Source organism: Polistes dominula, unplaced genomic scaffold (genome assembly GCF_049000335.1).
Source record: "Polistes dominula isolate Pdom_NZ unplaced genomic scaffold, Pdom_raw_medaka contig_168, whole genome shotgun sequence".
Taxonomy (NCBI): Eukaryota; Metazoa; Arthropoda; class Insecta; order Hymenoptera; family Vespidae; genus Polistes; species Polistes dominula.
In genome coordinates this window covers 1,670,240-1,675,777 of record NW_028301024.1, presented here as the reverse complement: position 1 = coordinate 1,675,777, position 5,538 = coordinate 1,670,240, and the positions used below count along the sequence as shown (strand labels likewise).

General features: G+C 32.5%; 1 long non-coding RNA gene across 1 annotated transcript; it reads left to right on the top strand.

Moving 5' to 3' along the window:
• The first annotated feature begins 3,278 nt into the window (after nucleotides 1–3,278).
• LOC149031965 (uncharacterized) lies at nucleotides 3,279–4,614 on the top strand. The gene is made up of 3 exons (XR_016177134.1): nucleotides 3,279–3,575; nucleotides 4,307–4,356; nucleotides 4,429–4,614. It is a non-coding gene; the product is annotated as an uncharacterized LOC149031965 (long non-coding RNA).
• Nucleotides 4,615–5,538: the final 924 nt, after the last annotated feature.

Genomic DNA, 5,538 nt, shown 5'->3' with positions numbered 1-5,538 from the left:
TTAAAAGAAGTAGCTAAGCTCTTTGTTCTTTTATTTTTTATGTTTTTTTTTTATTATAACCCAATACGAAATTATAAGATCAATAAAGATAATTAATTTAAAAATTTGCTTGATATTATTATTTTTTGCTATATTTTTCTATTATAATATTCTTTGATTGTATATTATTTTTTAATATTATTTATTTTGATTTTTCTTATTAAATCATTGAAATTAACAATTTATTAATAGATCTATCTATTGAATTATTTAAATGTATATTCTTCTTTTACTTTGTTATATTTTTCTGATTACCTAGGAAACGTTTCTTCCACACTTTTGTATCTTTCACAGTTTCCGCCTAGTCGATATTAATTTTCCAGGGATCAAGCAACGGAGACTAATTATGCCGTTCGCATAATTTGCACCTACTTCCGCCAAGCGGAATCCTTTTTGCTTGCGTAGACTGACTGTGTAATGACTCCGTGGGATGTATTTACCAATGGATTTATCTCTTCTATATTATCTTTTTTTGAAAATTTTCATCTCTCTTTTTCTCTCTTATTTTAAAAAAGTAAGATCACCACAAAGTATCCGTCAAATACAAAACTAGCTTATATTTTCTCCTCTGAACGAAGACTGAGAAAAAGAAAAAGAGAAAGAAATGATAGAAATATAAAGTGAAGAAGTTAACTCCCTGTTTATATTACAAACCGAACACTTTTTAACTTGTTGCGTAAACCAAAGTAATAAGGAAAAAAATAAAGAAAAAAATTAAAATATATAGAAATAATTTTACCCTGAGCTAGTACCAGACTGGACGATTAATCAATCGATTATAAATATGTACCTCCTCTGGCTCGTCGTCGATCAATCGAATCGATTCCTCAACAATTTTTTCTCACTCAACTATACGTACGATCCATCCTTTAGCTTTTCATCCAAAAAATACTTTATAATAAATGATCATAAGGTCGAATGAAATTAATGATCGATATATTATATGTATAATATTTTTAATTATTTTTTTTTCTTTTGTTTCGTTATAAATATTCCAAATAGGTAACAAAAATTTTCAACGAAAGTGAGTTTTAAGGGGGGAAGGTATTTAAAATGTTTTTTTTGCATTTGTTTGTTATTTTTTTAAATGAATGTATAACATCTCACGAATACTGTGTCCAAATTTTAAGTCGATCGGAGTAAGATTGACAAAGTTATGAGCATTTAAACGTCCGCTCCTCTTGACCGTTTTTTTATACCTACTCGCCAGCGGCCGGCTGAAAATGATTAGATTACGTTAGATTAACATCCAAATCCTCTAGTAAAAAATGTGCTGGAAAAAAATGATTTAATACGTAAAATAAAAAGTTTCTATCCTTCTGATCTAGAAACAAGATTCGACTAATTAATAATTTTGTCATGTTAATAGAATTATGTATGTTTACATTTATCTTTGTAATGTTTCTTATTACTCATGTTAATGTTTCACGTCAGCAAAAATTATACATATAATTCTCGCTGAAAATTGATTGTATTTTCTCCTATTAATAAAAAAAAAATGTTAGATTAAACTTTTTGTAGAACCTACTTTTCTTTTTCTTCTTCTTCTTCTTTCATCTTTTTCTTTCTTCCTTTCATATCATTCCTATTTTCAGGAACGGTTCACGGAAGTCATCGCGACGACGAGTCGCACTCTCGAAATGCTTTTAGGCCGATTAGTCCGAATGTATGTTGTTTCACGAGAAAACTGCCTTACGGCACGGAAGGTTGTACGAATAAACGCCGACGCGTCGAGATACGTTAGCGGCTTACAGAAATAATGGAATCGAGCTGTGGTAGGAGTAGTAGTAATAGTAGTAGTAGTAGTGTTGTTAACTATGCCACGATGCGTGTTAACGATTCGATCGATGAAACGACGAACGAAGGAACGAACAAACGAACTACCTACCAACATATCCCACTTCTTCCTTAAATTATGGACAATATGGGATCTCGTACATGCTTTTAATGTATAAGATTAAAGGGATGAATGATGGTATACTTGCACGTAAGTATTTGAAAAAGAAACGAAGATGTAACTACCACCATGTTCTTTAATTTTTAAATTTAAATTATGATTACTATACTTAATAATTAACAATTTAATTGTAGGTAATTAAATTTGTAAGGAAATTATCGTAAATTGTCAAAATTAATACTACCTGTATAAAAATTATTTATTTTTTTACTAGAATAGTTAGGTTTACTTATATTTTTCGTTTGTGAGATTCAGACAGAGAAAAATAAAACTGTAGATGATATAATATAATTTATTAAATTATGATGATGTGATGTCGAGAGGTATTTATATAAGTTTACAAAAAAGTGGCGTGGTTACAAAAATACAGAACACAAAAGAGTTATGAATATAAGACCGACTGACTGACTAATAAACTGATAAACTGACCGATAAAATACGCAGACGATAATAACAGACTGAAAGTATTTGAACTAGGATTTCTCGATATACATCGATGCATCGAAAACATCGATATTTACCATTCGATGTATCGAATCAGTCCGATACATCGGCTGTAGTCGATATTTTACGATATATCGATATATTTTATTCAATGCATAGAAAAAAAATCTCGTACATTTATACGTAAACTAATCGAATAAAGTTCTTGCAAAAACAGCAGTTCTATCTGTTCAAGCCGTCTCACTGTGCGACCCACGGAGGATAGATACCAGGAGTCCGAACGGTATAGGATTTTTCACATTTTTTGTGGTAATCATTTCTTGACCCAGATCATAGTTCTCTTTTTTGCCTCTGGCTGCGCAAGTATTCAGAACGTACCGATACTATTATTATTATTACACGTAAATACGGACTTGTCAACCTGGCTCGTGAATGTAAAAATAAATTAAATTAAATATAAAATATTAATTAATTTTTTAGAATTATTTTTATTAAAAAATGGGAAAGTGTTGTGCCGTTTATGGTTGCCTTAGTGGCCGAAAGGCAAGTAAGAATTTAGGAAAAGTGGCTTTATTCAAAGCACTAAAAGTGAGTAACCTCAAAATAATATTAAAAATATTATGGTAACAAATAATTGATTATTACATTTGTGTAGTTTTTAAATAATATTAATTCCACGTTTCTTAAAATATTTTTTTTCAGAGCTGTCAATAGCAACAAGACTTCCCGCGTAAGTATTTAAACGAGTACTCTGTGAAAAGCAGCGCGCCCTACCGGCAAAATATCTTGTCCCCTAAATTGATACCATTCTTTCAACATTACATTCGGACTCCTGGTATCTATCCTCCGTGGTGCGGCCGATTCCCCGATTATGCGTCCAAAATTCAAAAAAAAAGTTTCTAGTTGGGGTTTTTTCATCATTGGGTTGGCTAAAGGGATCCACTAAGAAACGAAAACCGTTCACAGTAACGTTCCTTTTCCTAAATCCTCTCCTCAATCTCAGTCGAAATGTGGCCTTCGTCCGAGCGCTACACTATTGTAGTCACAGAGCAAACGGTAGACGCGTCTTTACGATCGTGTAAAAGTTCTGGAAATAAACAAAATCAAGCAGGAAAAATGGAATCTTCAACTGAAGGTTAGTACAATATGTGAAAAAATTTCTGGGAATTAATTGTTAAATAGAAAATTGTTAGAAATAGAAATATAAGTGAAGGTTTTTTTGTATTATTATTAATAAAATTTGAATTGTAAGAGGAAAAAGTAATAGATTGCTGTACATTGCTGCTTTAAGCTGTGTTGGAGGTTATACATAAAAGTATTATCTACTAAATAAAACAAAATTCAGCTGCCCCTAACTGCCACTTGAATTTTTATGAATTTTTTTCAAAAATGAAGTAGGATATTCGTTTCAAGAGTTATAATAATAAATGAAAGAAGTTGTTGAAATATTACGTTTTAAGTAAATTTAAGCTTATATTTAGAATGAAGTCGTCAATATATATAACCTTCCCAATAAGTATATGTATAATGATATTGACTGTTGTTATTGTTTGGTAAGCTAACCGAAATCTCTCGAATATTCTCGAAACAGAAATCGGAGAGAGGTCCTTGGTTTAAAATGTATTTAGAATAATCAAGAATCTTCAAGAAGGATCGACGGAAGTGTTTAGGACCATTGGTGGGGGAATGTATATATAAACACGGTGAAAAGGGCAGCGATAGACCTTCTTGATTATTGCGATGTAGACCTTCATGTTTCGGTGTGACAAGTTATATGTGTATTTCTTCTAATAAAACAATATTGTAATAAAGCAATATTGTATTGCTATTTACAAGCAATATTGCAATATGCTATTTGTTTTTTAGGTTCCAATACTTCAACTACAGAAGGATTCACGAAACTGCAATTGTTTAATGTCATAAAAAATATCCGTACATTTATAGTTGCCGAAAGTAGCCTATTAAACCGCTCAAATTATTGTCCACAGAAACCATTAATTTATTATCACCTCCATCTGTAAATATTCAAGAAGAACAAGAAATGGTTGAAAGTAGCTCGGCCTCTGAGTTAAGTACAGATGTAGAGACTTACGACTGTTACGACCGCGACATCGACAGAGAAAACTTTTTCTTGTATAATATAATTTTATATTAATAAACTCTTAATTTGTATGTCACTATGTTTAATTTTAATAAAAATGTTTGTATCGTCATATTGCATTCCGCCATGTTGAATTTTTTCATTTTTGATAAATTCTTAGTCACAGACCCTAATAACGATAAAACAATAAGTTTGAGACCAGTTGCTAAATTTTTTCATTCTTGACAAGTTTTTTCGTATAACATGACGCCATATTGGATCCGCCAATTTGAATTTGTTAATTCTGGTAAAGAATTCGTAATCAGCGGCCCTAAAAACCCCCTAATACAAAATTGCAGATCGTTTCCTTAACTTTTCGAATTTTGGCCGCATAATCGGGGCTCCGGCCGCACTGTGCGTCTCTTCCAAGTATGGAGACTATAGACCATAGACTCCAAACTTCCAAGACCATTCCTGCTAACTGTCTACGTTTTTTTATAGTCCAGTCAAAATAGCTCTGAAATCAAAATATGCACCAACTGCGTCTGGATGGATGCACTTTTGATATTTTATATTTTTTGGCCCGAGGAATCGATTTCTGAAATCCGTTTTAAGCTTGGTGCTCGGGAAGTACGAAAATTGCGTGTTTTTTACAAATATTCTGGAAACCGCTAGTCGAAATAAAAAAATAATTATACCAGCGTGTAGAGCGTAAAATTTTACACAAAGTTTACTCGTTTGTTAATTTTTTTCACCTTTGCAATGTATTGCTAAATTAACACATTGACAGCCGGCCCCGCGAAAACGCGGGTTTCTGAGACTGTCACTTGAGCGCCGGCCCCGCGAAACCGCGGGTTTCTGAGTTTGTCGCTTGAGTAGCTGCCCCACGATGGCGCTCAGGCTTTAAATGTCTCTTAGGTCGCCGGCTGGCAATGTGTTAAGATTACTTTCAAATGCTGCTAGTGTGTATATCTATATACATCATGGCGCCACATATAGGTATACCAACGCGCTGGCG